The 20,966-nt window shown below is 37.0% G+C and overlaps 1 non-coding gene across 1 annotated transcript; it reads right to left on the minus strand.

Moving 5' to 3' along the window:
- Positions 1–4,133: 4,133 nt before the first annotated feature.
- LOC127077325 (small nucleolar RNA R71) lies at positions 4,134–4,240 on the minus strand. Its single transcript, XR_007787160.1, has one exon. It is a non-coding gene; the product is annotated as a small nucleolar RNA R71 (small nucleolar RNA).
- Between the last annotated feature and the right edge of the window lie 16,726 nt (positions 4,241–20,966).

Consider the following 20,966-nt stretch of genomic DNA (forward strand, 5'->3'; position numbering starts at 1 on the left):
AAGCCTACGAATCCAGCGTCTTTAAGTTCCAGGCTTTGGAACATAGACTTTCTTCCCGTCATGTGTCGCGAGCATCCAGAGTCCAGGTACCATGACTGGTGTTTGAACTTTGCTGCATAAGATATCTGCAACATAAACAATCTTATCTTTTGGTACCCAGAGTCTCTTGGGTCCTTTATGATTAGTTTTCCCAGAGTTTCTTACCACTTTGGGTTTTCTAGCATTTTCAAATTTTTGCTCTTGTGTGTGTGTATAGTGATATGAAAATGGAGATTTAAGTTGGTCACTAGTAGAAGTTTTATCTTCCTTAGGATCATACCCAATTCCTTTTCTATTGTTCTGACTGACTCCATAAATCATGGATGCCATTACACTCCTTCCTATCCCATTTTTCAGAAACTTTTGAAAGGCTTTTTCGTATTTATAAATTATCGTATTTGAAGTTTATGGAGCTTGAGATAACGCTTCTTCTAGTTTTAAACAATTTTTCTTTGCTGCATCTTTTAGTGATGTTAAAACTTTGTTTTCATCTTTGAGTTCTAGAATTGTCATCTCAAGTTTGCCACATTCTTCAAATTTTTCTTCAAGACAGCCTTTTATTGCTTTAAATTTTTGTTTTAGTGAATACCTCTTCTGATTCAGATTCTTCATCTGAACTGTTCCTGGATGTGGTAGCCATGAACGCCACATTGGCCTGTTCATCAGCGTCAGATTCTGATGAGTCAGATTCACTATCATCCCAGGTAGCCATTAATCCCTTCTTGGTTCTGAGGGGATTTTTCTTGAAGCTTTCTTTTCTGGAGCTGTCTTTCTTTAGCTTGGGGCATTCATTCCTGTAGTGACCTGTTTCTTTACATTCATAACAAGTAACATCTTTGTTAGTTTTACCTTTTGAGGTTGATTCTGATCGATCCCCTCTGGGTCTTGGTCTTCTGAAGTTGTTGTTCCTCTTTTTCCAGAGTTGTTTAACTCTTCTGGTCAGGAGGGACAATTCTTCTTCATCATCAGAATCTTCCTGTTCAGAGTCATCCGCATCTTCTGTTTCGGCCTGGAATTCTTTGTTTCTGTCAGATTTGCGTCTTTCAGATCTGGACTTTAATGCTACAGGAAATGCCGATGAACACAAGTGAATGATTCCCAAAGTAACATAAAAAAAAATACATATATACATCTCAGGAAATGCACTAATTAAGTTAGGTGATCCTTACCAGATCATTTAATCTAAAGGTTGCAGATCATACAAAAGCATAATACGAGAGATCCATTATGAGTTGGTTCAGTAGGTATCTGGTACTGAACTTGGTAGGGCGGACTACGGTCCGATCCCCCGCAATTTGCAATGGACTGAATAACGAAGTTATCCGACTTATGTACCAGAACTTCTAGCTAAAAAGGGATCAGAATCACTAACCGGTTACTCCACTATGCGCGCGAAAAGATAAAGGGCTTAATGTGATTTCGCTAGAATGAAAACGGGTGAAATAAGAGTAAAGGAACTAGGATAGCTGTAATGGCATTACTTGAACTGGTTTGCATAAGGTGAAGTTATCTGAGGTTGTGACGGTGGTTGTTGATGTCAAGATTAAACTCAAGTTACTTCTAAACAAGGTTTACATGCAACCTAGTACGAATTGATGTGTGTTTTGAAATTTCATCTGGCTAAAATTTTTAAAACAAGTTCTATACTGTATTTTGCTTGAGGACAAGCAAAGATCTAAGTATGGGGGAGTTTGATAACATGAAATTATATCACATTTTAGGACTTAATTCAATTAAATTATATTATTATTTACTTTAATTTATTTCATTTTATCAGATATTACGCGGTATTTCCTTTCTATTTATCTCAGGTAGTCTATTTGAAGCAAAAGTAGAAAAAGGAAGAAAAGGAGGTGCAAAAAGAAGTCTTTTGGAAACAAATAGCAAAAGCCAAGCCCAGCCCAAAGAAGGCACAGGCATTGTGCCTGTGACGAGCGTCACAGAGGTTGTGACGAGCGTCATGCTGTATACACTTGTGTGACGAGCGTCACACATGGTGTGACGGACGTCACACCATTCCCCTACATTTTTTCCTTCAGAGACGTTGAGTCCTATTTGCACGCTGAATCCTATTTCCACGCCTATACCTTCGTTACGTGAAGACCCTTTGACGCGGACTACTTCTGAAGACCGTTACGGAAAGTGCCAATATAAATACCAGCTTTGCAAACCCTTCCTCGGTTCCACGCTTCCAGACAGTTTTCCAGTTTTCGTTTTTTTTGCATTTTTCTTTTTCCAGCAGCTTAAGCATATTCCTTATAGTACTTCTTTTATAATTTTTTATATTGTTTCTTTTACAATTCTATTTACTTTTCTAGCATTTAATTAATTTTTCGCACAATAGTTTCTACGCCGGAAACTATTGTGTACCTTTTACCGGATCTAACCTTACGTTAGAATCTAGTTTTTTTTATTCCTTCGCTTTATTTTTCTGCCTGATTGAAGAACTCAAGAACAAATCCAACCGGTCTGTGGTGGAGTGTTCAAGACTGCTATTTAATTATTCAGGTTCTATATTTATTTGTTGAATTTATATATGCTTGTTTTTACTATTAATTTATACTGCTTGCCTGCGATGAATCTGTTTATGCATGTCATTTATTTAAGTCTGTTTAGCATGTCTGACTGATTTATTTAGGTATCGGTATGTAGAGTAAGCGTAATGAAGGAATCAAAACTAAGTTGGTTTAATTAAGTTTAAAATTAAAATCACTCTTTTTACGGTCTCAATTTACAGGTTTAATAACAAAGTTTTTGTACGAAAGTAAAAGACATAAAGAAGTTAAAATCAATAGAGCGAGAGTTTGAGGTTTTGACTGGACAGTGTAAATTGGACATTAATTCTAGATCAGGGCGAGAGCAATTTTTAGAGTTAATTAAATTCTAACCTTTTTCAAAAAGTATTTTTAAAGATTGAATGTGAGGACGAGAGTTAAGCATTTGAATTTAATTATATAACCTAAGTCAACAGAGCGAGAGTTTGAGATAAGGGTGTTTAAACGATTAGTGTTTTCTTAAAAAGAGTTTCTACGGATTCTATTGTTTTCAAAAAGTGGTTTTTGACTTAACTATAAGTGACAGCTACGTTAATATAAAATCGTAGTTTATTCAACAGAGCGAGAGTTTGAGATAAAACTTTTAACCAATAGCGTCAACTGAAAAGATTTATTTTAAAACCGAGAAACCAATGAAGAATTGATTCCCTAATTACGACGAATTACATACCGATATCCGCTTATTAGATATTAATTTTAGATCTTATTTTAGTTTTAGTTTTTTTCCCCAAAAATCAAAGTATTACCTGCCTTAGCTTTACGAAGTAACCTTAGATAACGGTATATCGATTCATAAGTCCCTGTGGGATCGATATCTTTTAAAACTACGCGATAGAACTGTGCACTTGCAGTTTGTACCCCAATTCGACTCATAAAGTCGAGCGATCAAGTTTTTGGCGCCGTTGCCGGGGACTTTTATTTAAGTCGATATCGTAACTCTTCTGTTACGCTGTAGAGACTAAGGTTTTTCTTTCTCTTTTCTTTCTTTCGTTGATTTGTATGCCACGCACTCGCTCACAAGGCGAGCCGTTCTACTTACGAATCAACGATATCGAACTATATCTCCGAGTCTTACGACGAATTCGGGAATATTGTGCTGCAAACAATCTCCCTCCTGTAGAACTTCCTGATTTCAAAAATATTTTCCCTTCGATACCCGAGATGGCAGAACCAGCTCGTGCTCTTAGAGATTACGCCGCTCCATCGCAAGATGAACCGCATTCAAGTATTGCTCCACCCGCAATCGAAGCAAACAACTTTGAACTCAAACCTTCACTGTTGCAGGCAGTGCAACAAAACCAATTCTCTGGAAATCCTACCGAGGATCCTAACCTTCATTTATCCGTATTTGTCCAATACGCTGATACTGTTAAAGCTAATGGTGTCACTTCAGAGGCAATTCGACTTCGTCTTTTTCCTTTCTCACTAAGAGATAGCGCTAGAAGATGGCTTCAATCTCTTCCTTCCAACTCAGTCACCACATGGAACGAGTTGAAGAAAGTTTTTCTTGCTCGATATTTTCCGCCAAGCAAAACAACTATGTTAAGAGCCCGGATAAATGGATTTAAACAGAAAGATAACGAGTCTCTTTTCGAAGCGTGGGAAAGATACAAAGACATGATGAGACTTTGTCCACACCATGGTTTAGAAGACTGGTTAGTAATTCATACATTCTATAATGGTCTCCTGTACAACACGAGGTTAACAATAGATGCCGCCGCAGGTGGTGCACTAATGAACAAACCTTATGCTGACGCTTACCAACTTATCGAAAGCATGGCTCAAAACCACTATCAGTGGGAAACCGAACGAACAATGGTGGAAAAACCTCAAACGAAAACTGGCATGTACGAGATAAGTAACCTTGATCATGTTAATGCAAAAGTGGATGCTCTGGTCCAGAAAATTGAAAGTTTAAATGTATCACCTCCAGCCACCGTAGTTGCCATAACTCAGAATTGCGAAGTCTGTGGAATCCAAGGTCACACTCCTGCAGATTGTCAACTCCTAACAGGAATCCAAGCGGAGCAAGTAAACTATGCTCAAGGAAGCCCCTACTCACACACCTATAACTCAAATTGGAAGAATCATCCCAATTTTTCATATAAGAGTAATAATGCTCTATACGCACCTGGACAATCTCCAAATCAAGCCCCAGCTATACCTCCGGGATATCAGAAGCCGATCCCATCTACATCTAACAATAACGCCCCTAGGAAATCCAACTTGGAAATCATGATGGAAAACTTTATAGCTTCTTAACAGCAAACCAATAAAGATTTCTTAAACTAGAATGTACACACTGGCGAACAAATTAAACAACTAGCAAGTAAAGTAGATGCCCTGGCTACTCATAACAAAATGCTGGAAACACAAATATCACAAGTAGCTCAACAACAAGCGCCTACTGCTGCCCCAACTGGTACATTTCCTGGACAACCCCAACCTAACCCAAGAAGCCACGCTCATGCAATTATATTGAGAAGTGGAACGGAAGTGGAAGGACCGTCTGACCCAAGGATAGAAAACCAAAACTCTAAAAAGTCAACTGAGGAAGAAAGTGAACCTAAGGAAAAGGAAGAGAGTAATAAGGAAACCGTAGAAAAGAAGGAACCTTATGTACCTCCACCACCTTATAAACCACCTATCCCTTACCCTCAAAGGCTTATTAAAACCAAAGATGCGGGCCAATTCAAAAAATTTGTCGACCTACTAAAACAATTAAACGTCACGATTCCGTTTACAGAAGCTATTAAGCAGATGCCCTCATATGCCAAGTTTTTAAAAGAAATTCTTTCTAATAAAAGGAAACTTGAAGATAGCGAAACCGTTACACTCACCGCTGAATGTAGCGCTATAATACAGAATATGCCTCCTAAACTTAAAGACCCAGGTAGTTTCTCTATACCCTGTCACATAGGAAAATTTGTCATTGACAAAGCCTTATGCGATTTAGGAGCCGGTATTAGTGTTATGCCTTTATCCATATGCAAGAGACTTGAAATGGGAGAATTAAGACCAACTAAAATGTCTGTGCAACTAGCAGATCGTTCCGTCAAATATCCTGTAGGAATTCTTGAAAACATTCCAGTGCGCATAGGTCAATTCTACATTCCAACTGATTTTATAATTATGGATATTAGAGAAGATGAAGTTACACCCATTATACTGGGAAGACCGTTCTTAGCAACTGCCGGTGCAATCATAGACGTAAAACGAGGACGACTCACTTTCGAAGTAGGAGAAGAGAAAATTGAGTTCATTCTTTCCCAATTTTTGAAAGCACCTGCAATAGAAGATACATGTTACTTCATGGATATCATCGATGAATGCATAAAAGAAACGGAGTTAGAAAAAGACAAATCATCTGACTATCTTGTAGAAGAAAAACTTAACCAATGTTTAGCAATAACACTAGACCCTACGCAATGCCTTAAGAAACCAACCGTAGACCTGAAAACACTTCCTAAGAATCTAAGATATGAATTCCTAGACTTAGAGCTTGAACGACCAGTGATAGTTAATGCTGACCTAGGATGACTCGAAACAGAAAAACTCCTGCATATCTTAAGAAAATATCCAACCGCACTAGGTTACAACATCACCGATCTTAAAGGAATAAGTCCTTCTATTTGTATGCACCGCATCATGCTAGAAGAAGACTGTAAAACTTCTAGGGAACACCAGAGGAGACTAAACCCGATCCTGAGTGAGGTAGTGAAGAAGGAAATAACCAAGTTATTAGAGGCAGGTATCATATATCCTATATCTGATAGCAAATGGGTTAGTCCTGTACACGTAGTACCAAAGAAAGGAGGTATAACAGTCATTGAAAATGAAAAAGGAGAAACTATAACCAAACGAATCGAATCGGGTTGGAGAATGTGCATTGACTATAGGAAACTAAACAAAGCAACCCGAAAAGATCATTTCCCTTTACCATTCATTGACCAGATGTTAGAACGATTAGCAAAACATTCACATTTCTGCTATCTAGACGGTTACTCAGGTTTCTTTCAAATACCAATTCATCCTGATGACCAAGAAAAGACAACGTTCACGTGCCCTTTTGGTACCTTCGCTTATAGACGAATGTCGTTTGGCTTGTGTAATGCTCCTGCAACTTTCCAAAGATGCATGATGGCAATATTCGCCGATTTTCTAGAAAACATCATGGAAGTATTTATGGATGACTTTTCCGTATGCGGACAAAGCTTTGAAGAATGTCTTGAAAACCTGGAGAAAGTTCTAGAGCGATGTGTAAAAGTAAACCTAGTACTTAATTGGGAAAAATGCCACTTTATGGTACAAGAAGGAATTGTTTTAGGACACATCATCTCAAACATAGGAATTGAAGTAGACAAAGCCAAAATAGAGGTAATCGAAAACCTTCAACCTCCGAAAACGGTGAGAGAAGTACGAAGCTTCTTAGGACATGCCGGTTTTTACCGACGATTCATTAAAGACTTCTCTAAAATAACTAAACCGTTGACCGGATTATTGATGAAAGATGCTGAATTCATATTCGACAATAAATGTTTAGAAGCATTTCAAACGCTAAAACAAGCACTGATCTCCGCACCCATAATGCAGACACCAGATTGGAATGAACCATTCGAAATAATGTGTGATGCCAGTGATTACGTTGTAGGTGCTGTTTTAGGACAACGAAAGGATAAAAAGCTTCATGTTATATATTACGCAAGTAGAACTCTAGATGAAGCACAAATGAATTACGCCACAACCGAGAAAGAACTTCTAGCAGTAGTGTTTGCGCTAGATAAATTTCGTTCTTACTTGGTCGGAGCCAAAATAATCATCTACACTGACCACGCTGCTATCAAATACCTCTTAACTAAAAAGGATGCTAAACCTAGACTCCTAAGGTGGATCCTGTTGCTACAAGAGTTCGATTTGGAAATCAAAGACAAGAAAGGAACTGAAAACGTAGTAGCAGATCACCTCTCTAGACTTGAGAACCTTGAATCGGAAAGAACATCAATTAACGATGATTTCTCGTACGATAAGCTTATAGCTACCTTAGAAGAAAATAAAGCCGATAAACAGGTAGAAACCACCTTAGCAATATCTGTTACACCGTGGTACGCTGACCTCGTCAATTATTTAGCTGCCGGAATAGTTCCACCTACCTTATCCTACCAACAGAAGAAACGATTCTTCTATGACATAAAACATTATTACTGGGATGACCCCTTACTTTTTAAAAGAGGCCCCCGATGGTATTTTCCGTCGGTGTATACCCGAAGAAGAGGTAGAAAATATAATCCAACACTGTCACTCCGCTCCTTATGGTGGACACGCAAGTACATCCAAGACCTGCTCTAAAATCCTACAAGCCGGTTTTTATTGGCCAAGTATATGGAAGGATGTACATACAGCTATTAAGAAATGTGACAGATGTCAACGCACAGGAAACATATCTAGACGTGACGAGATGCCACAAAAGGGCGTTTTGGAAGTAGAGATTTTCGACGTGTGGGGAATAGACTTCATGGGACCTTTTCCATCCTCTTTCGGTAACAAATACATACTCGTGGCAGTTGACTACGTATCAAAATGGATTGAAGCTATAGCTTCCCCAACTAACGACACACGTGTAGTAACTAGACTCTTTAAGAATATAATATTTCCAAGGTTTGGTGTCCCAAGAATAGTAGTCAGTGATGGTGGATCGCATTTCATATCCAAAGTACTCGAAAAACTACTGCTTAAGTATGGCGTAAGACATAGAGTAGCGACACCTTACCACCCTCAAACCAGTGGGCAAGTAGAAGTGTCTAACAGAGAGATTAAACAAATATTAGAAAAAACAGTCGCCACTTCAAGGAAAGACTGGTCATTGAAATTACCAGAAGCTTTATGGGCTTACCGAACTGCTTACAAAACGCCCATAGGGACAACCCCATTTAAGCTAATATATGGAAAATCCTGTCACCTCCTGGTAGAATTAGAACATAAAGCCTATTGGGCTATTAAAAATCTAAATTTAAACTATAAAGCCGTCGGTGAAAAGAGAATCCTTGATATAAGCGAATTAGAGGAACTCAGAAGAGACGCTTACGAAAATGCCAGAATCTACAAAGAAAGAACAAAACAATGGCATGACAAGCGCATATCAAGGAAAATCTTCAAACAAGGCGATACAGTCCTTTTGTTTAACTCCAGACTAAAGTTATTTCCGGGAAAACTACGATCTAGATGGTCAGGTCCTTTTCAAATCACCAATGTTCTTCCCAGTGGAGCAGTAGAAATTAAAGGCAAATCTATGGAACCATTTACCGTAAACGGGCAACGTCTAAAACATTATCACTATGCAGAAAACAATGAAGATTCGCAAGTCTTGCACTTAGACGAAATGCCTCCAGAAATTATAGATTATAATTGATTGTTTTTATGTCGAGCTTGCGACATTAAACAAAGCGCTTAGTGGGAGACAACCCACAAATATTTTATTATTTCCTTATTCTATTATTATTTTTCTATTTCTTCCTTAATTATTCTCTTAATTTTTGTTTAGTATTCATTCTTAATTTATTTTAATTTATTAAAAAAAATTCTCTTCTTTCGGCATTTGGCCAACTCCTGACTAAAACTCTTGTTTTTCTTTTCTCTAGCTAACACTAACCTGATGGGACAAATTGATCGTATGGGTATCAAATTCAGAGGAACAGCTCAGAAACAAAAGTTTGAGGAACTAGCCACGAGAGAGATGCTACCTAGCCTGTATGTTGATGACTGGGCAATGACTGCCCTTGGACTAAGACAAAGTGTCCTGTATTTGCTGAATCAGATAGGGTGGGAAACCGCTCCTATCCGTAGACAATTTGTCACTTACCGGAGACTGACTCTAGAATTCCTTAGTTCTCTGATCTATCTACCCAGCCATGGAAAAGGAATAAGCAGAGGTTTTATCCAGTTCAGAATGTTTAACATGGAGTACCAATTTAATATTCAAGATTTTACCAACCTTTTAGGCTTCCCTACATCCTTTGACACATTCACAGTGAGCCAAGAGGAACTTTTCGAATATAGAGAACTTGAACACTTTTGGGGTAACTTGACTGGAAATGACGATCCCAAGGAACATGAGTTTCTCTCTGGAAACATACATAACCCGGCCTTCCGTTATTTCCATAAGATCCTGACCCACACCTTATTTGGGAAGAAGCCAAACAATACCACAGTTTCACGTGATGAACTCTTCATCATATTTTGTGCTTCCCAGAACCGTCCAGTAAACGGTGCCACTTTTATGTTAGCAAATTTGGACCACCTTATCCAAGATGAGCGAGCACCAATTCGAATAGGCGGTTTGATAACTATGATAGGTAATGCTATTGGATTACGTCAGCCTATGCTTGACTTAAGCCCTTTTTGTGGCATTACTACTATGAGTATACCCTTCCTCTTCAACACTTTGTTTATAGCAAACCTAGGGTCTGATGAGTTTGAGCTTATAATTGATAACCAAGTTCTTTGCCTATTCACCATGCCCGATCCTAGGACTAGTGTTCATAACCGCAACAACTGGCTCTACAATCTGAACGAAACCCCCTCTCCTGCTAGATCCACTGAATCCATCCAGGACTATGAGATTTGTGATGACTATGAGATTTATGATGACCAGATTCCTTATGCTGAATCAGATCCTCAGACACCATCTGGTTATTATGATATTGATCCTCCTCCTCAACCTGCTCAGACCGAAGAATCGGCAATACCCGACCTTAGACATCATATGCCCGGAACTGATTATAACACTGCCATGGAAGCCTTGATGTCAGAACAAGATGCCCTCAGAGAAGAGTTTACTAGCTTGAGGCACGAATTTCTGGGATACATGAACAGTATGACAAACCAGTTTCACGAGTTACTATACCGTGTTAACTCCTTTGCCCCTCCGGCCAGAGATCGTGCAGATGGATAGAATTTATTTTTCTTAGTTATTTAGTCTTAAGTTAGATTATTTATTTAATGTTATTTCAAATTATGTTCGTATTTGTTTCTCTTTCGCATTTTTGTTTTTCTCCATTGTTACATTATGATTATTTTATTGAAGCTATTTATTCATTTTATTATGTAATATCTATTATGCTCTCTACTGTTGCTGCCTACATGACTTATTAAAGAACAATATATTTATGCATCATTATGCAAAGTAGAATGACATGCAGGAAAATTAAATAGCAAAATAAAATAATCTGAAGCAAAACAAAACAAATAATAAAAAATAATAATAATAAATTACCAAGTTATTCTGAAGAACGCTAGTTGAAGCCATGCCAAAAAAACTGTGTGACGAGCGTCACACAATCTATGACGGACGGCATGCCAAGTACCTGTTACGCCCGTCACGCCCCTGTGACGAGCGTAACACCCTTCTGACTAGGTGAATATTATAGTACCGTTGGAGACGAACGTTACACCCTTTCACTTTTTACCTTCCCCATTTATTCCCATTAACCCACATTTATTCACTTTTCAACCACCTCCTTTCCAACTTCCAAATTCTTTTCCTATAAATACCCATCAAAACCCTCCTCCATTCACCACAAACCACTCTCTAATATCAAATACATTTCTTTCCTTTATTACTCCTTTAAATTCATTCATCAGTATGGCGGGAAATCAGAATTTCGGGAATATCATCTTCCGATCCGGAGATGAAAACTATCAAAGGGAGCAATTCGAGCGCTTTCAACAGCGAGGCGTCGTCTCTACCAGGTATCCTGATTCAACTTGTTTACAACAATTAGGATTACTTCAAGGTATCGAGTGGATGCTCCGCCTTGCCGATCTAACCTTTCTATGTACGCATAATTAACCCACCTACCCATCCCTAACCTTAGAATTCTTAAGTTCATACGCGTACAACACTCCAGCCGGTGAGGACGAATTCTTAACCGGTACCGCAACCTTCCGTATGTTCAACACCGAGTACTCCTTAACCCAAAACCAATTGAGTACCATGCTACAATTCCCCACAGAAGGTCAAGTCTACCCCAGAATCCCTCCAAACCTAAACTGGAGCACAGTTGCTGCTTTCGACCTCTTTAGGAAAATATACGGAGTAGATGCCAACAACTGGGAAGAGCTCCTTGTTTCCCATATACATAACCCAACTATACGGTACTTTATCCGTATCCTACAAAACACCGTTTTTGGAAGACCGAACAACAGCAAGGTCAACGCAAATGGACTCTTCTTCCTCGAATGCGTCTTTGAACCGCAGGCTAAGGTAAATGCCGCCTCCTTCCTATTTCATCATATCCGCACCTTATGTGCTAGAGGCCGTCAACCTTTTGTAATAGGTGGATTAATAACCACCATAGCACTTGGCTTAAACCTAGGGGACCGACTCCAAACTTTAGAATCTTTACCTCCCCTATTTATGGATATAGGCTACTGTCGGTCCAGCCGCCTAATCAAGAACCGAGTAGGCAGAAAATATTACCTTATGGTGAATAACCAGGCCGTCCCAAGCGTTGTTCTCCCCAACATTTCCCTAACCGATGTCACCAATCCTAACCGCCACCTCTATGATCTGAATGCTCCCGAAGCTACCGAGCCTTCGCATACAAACTCGTCCGCAAACGAGTTCGAAGAAATGGAGCAAGGTGATAACGCTCCTGAACAACAATCAGTCCCGCTCAACCCTTCCGATACTGCAGCTGGCCCATCCTCCCGACGTCGTCGACGAAGAAGGCCTGCAACCAACGACGACATCATGGATGCTATTGATGGTATGCAAGCACAGAATCTAGAAATGATGCAAATGATGCGCCAAATGCAACAACAGCAGGAAGAGAGGAATACCATAACCGATCAGCGGTTCACTGAGTTGTTTAGCAGGTTCGACAACTTAGACTTACGTCAGCGATCACCAGGCCCAAGAACAAGAGGCGGAAGGCAACCTTAACTTTTCTTTTTCCTTGCTTTTTTTTTGTATTTCATTTCTTTTCCTTCAAACATTGAGGACAATGTTTTATTCAAGTATGGGGGGAACACCATGTTTTTTCTATCCTCCATTTTCCTTTTCAAGTATGTATTTTTCTTTTCATTGTTATTTCCCTTAATATATATATATATATATATATATATATATATATATATATATATATATATATATATATATATATATATATATATATATATATATATATATATATATATATATATATATATATATATATATATATATATATATATATATATATATTATAATATAGATTTATTTTAAGTTAAGTCCCTAGCGTGAAAACTTTCTATTATCTATTTCCCCTCAAATTTTCATGAGCCATAATAACAGAAATTTAACACACCCAGTAAGTATAAAGGTTGCTTATTTTATAAAACTTGAGTGAAATCAAGACTAAAATTATTACCATAACAACGCTCTAAGAACCTCAACATGTCAGATCAGAATGAGTACCTATTATACCAATCCCTTGAACTTTTGGTTTTATAGTAACCCCGAGTAGTTTATACGAGAAGTCAGCACCATCTTAATAGCAAACTACGTGGAGAGCCGATGAATATAAGTGAATGATTCCCAAAGTAACATAAAAAAAAATACATATATACATATCAGGAAATGCACTAATTAAGTTAGGTGATCCTTACCAGATCATTTAATCTAAAGGTTGCAGATCATACAAAAGCATAATACGAGAGATCCATTATGAGTTGGTTCAGTAGGTATCTGGTACTGAACTTGGTAGGGAGGACTACGGTCCGATCCCCCGCAATTTGCAATGGACTGAATAACGAAGTTATCCGACTTATGTACCAGAACTTCTAGCTAAAAGGGGATCAGAATCACTAACCGGTTACTCCACTATGCGCGCGAAAAGATAAAGGGCTTAATGTGATTTCGCTAGAATGAAAACGGGTGAAATAAGAGTAAAGGAACTAGGATAGCTGTAATGGCATTACTTGAACTGGTTTGCATAAGGTGAAGTTATCTGAGGTTGTGACGGTGGTTGTTGATGTCAAGATTAAACTCAAGTTACTTCTAAACAAGGTTTACATGCAACCTAGTACGAATTGATGTGTGTTTTGAAATTTCATCTGGCTAAAATTTTTAAAACAAGTTCTATACTGTATTTTGCTTGAGGACAAGCAAAGATCTAAGTATGGGGGAGTTTGATAACATGAAATTATATCACATTTTAGGACTTAATTCAATTAAATTATATTATTATTTACTTTAATTTATTTCATTTTATCAGATATTACGCGGTATTTCCTTTCTATTTATCTCAGGTAGTCTATTTGAAGCAAAAGTAGAAAAAGGAAGAAAAGGAGGTGCAAAAAGAAGTCTTTTAGAAACAAATAGCAAAAGCCAAGCCCAGCCCAAAGAAGGCACATGCGTTGTGCCTGTGACGAGCGTCACAGAGGTTGTGACAAGCGTCATGCTGTATACACTTGTGTGACGAGTGTCACACATGGTGTGACGGACGTCACACCATTCCCCTACATTTTTGCCTTCAGAGACGTTGAGTCCTATTTGCACGCTGAATCCTATTTCCACGCCTATACCTTCGTTACGTGAAGACCCTTTGACGCGGACTACTTCTGAAGACCGTTACGGAAAGTGCCAATATAAATACCAGCTTTGCAAACCCTTCCTCGGTTCCACGCTTCCAGACAGTTTTCCAGTTTTCGTTTTTTTTGCATTTTTCTTTTTCCAGCAGCTTAAGCATATTCCTTATAGTACTTCTTTTATAATTTTTTATATTGTTTCTTTTACAATTCTATTTACTTTTCTAGCATTTAATTAATTTTTCGCACAATAGTTTCTACGCCGGAAACTATTGTGTACCTTTTACCGGATCTAACCTTACGTTAGAATCTAGTTTTTTTTATTCCTTCGCTTTATTTTTCTGCCTGATTGAAGAACTCAAGAACAAATCCAACCGGTCTGTGGTGGAGTGTTCAAGACTGCTATTTAATTATTCAGGTTCTATATTTATTTGTTGAATTTATATATGCTTGTTTTTACTATTAATTTATACTGCTTGCATGCGATGAATCTGTTTATGCATGTTATTTATTTAAGTCTGTTTAGCATGTCTGGCTGATTTATTTAGGTATCGGTATGTAGAGTAAGCGTAATGAAGGAATCAAAACTAAGTTGGTTTAATTAAGTTTAAAATTAAAATCACTCTTTTTACGGTCTCAATTTACAGGTTTAATAACAAAGTTTTTGTACGAAAGTAAAAGACATAAAGAAGTTAAAATCAATAGAGCGAGATTTTGAGGTTTTGACTGGACAGTGTAAATTGGACATTAATTCTAGATCAGGGCGAGAGCAATTTTTAGAGTTAATTAAATTCTAACCTTTTTCAAAAAGTATTTTTAAAGATTGAATGTGAGGACGAGAGTTAAGCATTTGAATTTAATTATATAACCTAAGTCAACAGAGCGAGAGTTTGAGATAAGGGTGTTTAAACGATTAGTGTTTTCTTAAAAAGAGTTTCTACGGATTCTATTGTTTTCAAAAAGTGGTTTTTGACTTAACTATAAGTGACAACTACGTTAATATAAAATCATAGTTTATTCAACAGAGCGAGAGTTTGAGATAAAACTTTTAACCAATAGCGTCAACTGAAAAGATTTATTTTAAAACCGAGAAACCAATGAAGAATTGATTCCCTAATTACGACGAATTACATACCGATATCCGCTTATTAGATATTAATTTTAGATCTTATTTTGGTTTTAGTTTTTTTCCCCAAAAATCAAAGTATTACCTGCCTTAGCTTTACGAAGTAACCTTAGATAACGGTATATCGATTCATAAGTCCCTGTGGGATCGATATCTTTTAAAACTACGCGATAGAGCTGTGCACTTGCAGTTTGTACCCCAATTCGACTCATAAAGTCGAGCGATCAGTTCTCCATGGGAAGAAGAGTGATATTTTGTTATGTTGTCTTCCATTACTCTACAATTGGCTTATCTCGCATGTGTTCAACCCCAATGCTCCTATTAGTGAGATGACCCGGTGAGGAATAGGGTAGAACTTTGGTGTCCTTGTCTAGAATGGATATTACTTCGTACTACAACAAGATCAATGCCAAGGAGATTATCCTTAGTTATGGTTGTTTTCTCGATGTACGACTAATAGGGTCCCAAAGTTGTATAAGCTACAATCTTACGACAATTTGGACACCCAATATTGGGAAAACCGAATGATAGTGAATTGGAAGAGATGGTTTTGCATGATATGTGTGCCAATGATCCTGTCATGCTCCATAAGATCATCCGTCTTGGGAGAAATTTCACACCAAAGGCACATAATTGAGAAAAAGGAACTATGTGACTAGGAATCCTTATCAGCAACGGATTCTTGAGAGGGTTAAGCTTGTCAAAATCCCTTTATCCATAGAGATTCCTCCTATACTTGATTCCCCAAAACATGTACCTGTTTCTCTAGAAGAAGTGGATGAGCTCAAAGCCACAGTAGCCATACTTCAGAAAGAAAAGGAAGAGCTTCATCAAAAACTTTGCAAGGTCACTACAGAAAGGAATGATCTCAAATTTGACATCAACCAAATAGGAAAAGAACTTGATGAAAGTCAAAGAGCAACCTCAAATAAAAAAGGGAAGAGGAAAAGGGTCAAATATTGTTTGGACACCATGGGCGATGAGCTTAGTGAAAGAAACAAAGAGCTCCGGCGGACCGTCATAGCTAACAAGGAATGGAAAGCTTGGTGGGATATAGCCTCCAAGCAAAGGAAGATGATGAGGGAAGCCTTTAAGGAAAAAAAATGAACATATCTCTAAGTATCTTTAACGATCCCAAGCTCATTCCAAGCGAGAAACTTGAAGCCAACAAGAAATTGAGAAAGTCTACCAAAATCCTCATGAACTCTAGGAAGCCTTGGTATAGCTGCACGAACTTAGGTTCACTTTCCAGCACTTAAGAAAGTCCATGGAGGAAGTGAGTCATTGGGAAGCCAAATTTAATGTAAAGGTGGAAGAATTGAAACAAGAGGAAGCATTCTTCTCAATGCACAAGTAACGGCCAATAAGTGGTTTATAAAGTGTGAAAAAGTGGTTAAACTTGTCAATCGTTTGATACACATTTTCCCTTAAAGGTTAAGGGATGCCTTTGAAGAAATGACTTGTGTAATTAGCCCACCTACTATCTTCAACTTCATTCTCCTTTAAATATACATGGTCAAGGACCTCAGAGAAAAGTTGGCTCACTTGAAGAAAGTCTAAAGAGTTGAAGAAGGCTTTGGATAGCTTTATGTTTACATTTCTTGCTTATAACTCACATCAAATGTACTTGGTTATATCATGAATGTATGAATGAGTTTTCTCCAAATTGTTTGTCTTTAATTCTTGCTTTTATGCTTATGAATGACTAACAACTAGCAAATTTGAACAATTCCATGTAAAGAAACAAAAAAATACATATCATTTGCATGCATAAAATTCACATTCACGCATGCATGCATTCCACAACAAAAAAAACTCACTCTAAACCTAAAAAATCGTTTGACGTCTTGACACTCGTGATAGCTACTAAAAGACGATGGAGCGTTTGACACAAGATCAGGTCAAGAGCAAGAAGGGCATGAATCGTATGAAGGGAAAGGTTGATCAAATCTTTAAGACCATAATAGCTATTGCAAGAGAGGAAGAGCTTCAACAAGTCGTTGTAGTTAGGAATGTTGTTCATGTGTTTCCTTCTGCCTCACAACCTGCATTGATTAATTTGTTGTATGGAGTCCCTCATAGGTTTTATCACCAACCAGTTCTTCCAAGGCCTCTAAATCAACGGTCAGCTTTTATTCCTCAACCAAAGCAGAGGAACCAAGCACATAATCAGAATCAAGTCCAGGCTAGACCTCGAGTTACCTGAGAAAGGAAGCTTATTCAATTTGAACCACTGCTAATGTTATACAATGAGCTGCTTCTATAGCTAATTCAAAAGTCATTGGTATTTCCCCAGAAGCTCAAGTCAATGGAATATCCATGCCTACCAAGATATGAACAAAATGCAAGGTGTGAATTCCATGAGGGATCACTGAGGTATACCACTAAAGACTGCAAGACCCTCAAGTATAGGGTAAAAGAGCTAATTGACGAAAAAGTGCTAACGTTCAAAAGAAACGGATCAAGGGTAGACATATTGATTAATAGGTCATGCAACGCCCAAAGCAAAGGATACCTTTGGTAATTCCTTATCCAAATATATCAAGAGACAATTGTTTGGTCCTGAACAGTCCAATGATTTCTTATGGAAAATCTGTAATGGAATCTCCAAACAAGGGAAAGAACTCAAAGTATGACAAAGGGAAGGCACATGTTGTATATCCTCATGTAATGGTTGCAGCACCAATGCCTCTTGAGATTCCATATCATCAAGTAAATTTGACCATTCCTTCTCGACGTTATAGGAACTAAGACCGAAGATATATGAAAGGAAGATTGGAAAGATGGCATGTTACTCATATCCCCATTCCCATACCATATGTTCAACTTCTATAATACCTGATTCAGAATTCCCTAATAGTGACCAAATTCCTCGGGACGACTCATACCTCTTATCCACCTAGGTATGATTTCAATAAGCAATGTGAATATCATGATGGGTCAATAGGGAACTCTAATGAAGGTTGTTAGTCATGCAAGGGTAAAATTCAAGAGTTAATCAATAAAAATCTCCTGGTCTTTGAAGAAGACAACCCTGATGTATAGTGTGGGTATCACACCAGAACCATGGGGCATGTTGTCAAGGAATGTAAAAAATTTCAGAACAAATTGCAGAAGCTGATCAAGAAGGAAGGCCCGATCATGGATGGTTTAATCTAAAGGAATGGCAAAGAGAAAAGACAAGAACTTCTTGGAGCACTCAGGATCTTGTACCATAAGGAAAAGGTCATGCCTATGGCAGATGAAACGTCTTTATTTTTTGGAAGGAACACTAAAACAGTAACTTGGGATGGTACCACGCACATAAGTGCAAACAAAGAAGAGTTGGGAGATATGTCCAAGAAGGATTCATCTTGTGAAGAGGCCAAGAGAGAAGACTTTGGAGGCTAACCTACTGATCTTGACGAAGACATCAACCTTTGGGTAGGAAAGAGATCAACCAAGCAGTAAATCAGGCATAAGAAGGTTTCCCCATAACTAATGGGTCACACCGAAGGCGTGTCCTCAAAGTTGTTGGTCATATGATTGTTTTACCATTTTAATTTATAATTTCTCTTTCTGTTAAATATTGTTTGTTGTTAAACATTGTTGTTCCATCATGGTATTATTAATGAAATAAGTATGCATGTTTTGAATCAATTTTTTCATATTCACTTATTTTTTCTCACTTACTGCAAATAAAAGAACACACAAATATTTTTTCTCCACTGCACTTCGTTTATCAAACTATTGTTTTAGCAAAGATTGAAGGGAGGATGGCGAAAATGAAATACATGTAATTGCTAATGGTATACTTTCGGATAAGATCTTACCGATGATGTACATGAATTGTTTCAAATCCCCTAACATTGTAGAAATAAGGAATTAGTCCATAGTTAACCACTTTGATCCTAGAAGTAGGTGTTTCTTTCAGATCTAAAAAACATGTACACTTAACCCGGGGGAGAGTAGTGTTAAGTTAATCTAACTACACAATCAAATGACAAGAGAAGACATCTCGTATAAGGATCAACCACATGATATTCTTCGCACACATCCTGAAGTGTCGAAGGAATCATGAAGAATCCAAGAGTTATATCGGTTGTCCTTCAATGACCAATAACATGACAGTCACAAGCCTCCCCCCACACAAACAAACACACACACACACACACAATATATATATATATATATATATATATATATATATATATATATATATATATATATATATATATATATATATATATATATATATATACACACACACACGCATATCCAGGAAAAAATTAGGGATCCAAATAAAAAAAGTATATATAAAGTGGATTAGGGATGATGAAGAGGCAAATCTCAGATTTGACCGTTGCAGTAGTAGTTTTTCATTGAACGACATATCAAGTGGATTTGGATGCCACAATGGTTGACTAATTAAGGAAGAATATGTTGGAGGATGGGGTTTCAACTTTAATAAAGAGGATCAAGAAATGGAGATATGAATCTTCTAAAAAAGGAGATCCATATCTCTAGTTCAGAGGACACATGAACGTGGAAATTAGTAGAAATCAAATTCAATTTTCATACGACGTCACTATTCTGTTGTGGAACCAGAGTTGTTCAGTGAACGATGAAGTAGAATCTTGGTATGGTGGAGCAAACTTTTGGTGCGACAAAGAAGGGGATTGACATATAAGGTTAACACTCTAACACCAAGGTCAGTGGGAGAATGAAATGTGTGTGTGTGTGTGAGAGAGAGAGAGAGAATGGATTTGAATTAAACATGAATGACACACTTTTCCTCTTATGTAGTGGGAGCAGTTAAAACTGTCTACATGATGTATGACATTTAATGTGGTCAAACGTTTGATTGATCTGACATTGTGTAATTTTTCAGAAACGAAGTTGTCTCCTTTAGACGAGAATGAGAAAACACTTGTTTTTCCCATTCGACTCCTTTGCTTTGCCTCTGGGCTTTTCGTATGAGCTACCAAAACAATAAGGAAAAACTTATTTTTTTACAACTTATTTAATTCTAATTTGAAACTTGTGATTGAAACTTTAATAATTTTTATATATTTTTATTATTAATGATTAATAATAATTAAAAACAAAAGATATACTTATTAAAACGAAATTATTGACAATTTTTTTATAATAAACCCATAAGCAAATCTGAACTATATATCTTTTTAAACTCTTACCATCAAATTTTATTCCAATAATAAACATATGAATATATATCTTTATCATAAAAGACAAATTGCTGATTTCAAAATTTATGAATATAAATTAAAATTGATTGAATAGTAGGTGCACGGTCTTGGTAGTTGGCACATGCACACAAGATTGAACAGGAGAAAGACAAGTACGATTTTGGTACTAAATAAATACGAGGAATTAATCTATCGCCCACATAATTAAATATTACACTCTATATATTTTTATAATTCTTAAATTATTCATGAAAATATTTCAGTTAAAAGTCTAAATAAATTTTTGATAGTTTATTCAAAATTTTCGATAATAATTAAAAAATTTGGTACAAATTTTTTATATATTTTATTAGAAATTTCAAAAAATTCTGTAATTTACTAAAAATTTCTAAAAATTATATAGTTTATAGGAAATTTTGAACATACAAAATATTTTATTTTTGAAATTTTCAGATTTTTTTTTTAAAATTTCCAATATCTTTTTAAACTTTT

This window comes from Lathyrus oleraceus, chromosome 4 (assembly GCF_024323335.1).
Source record: "Lathyrus oleraceus cultivar Zhongwan6 chromosome 4, CAAS_Psat_ZW6_1.0, whole genome shotgun sequence".
Taxonomy (NCBI): Eukaryota; Viridiplantae; Streptophyta; class Magnoliopsida; order Fabales; family Fabaceae; genus Lathyrus; species Lathyrus oleraceus.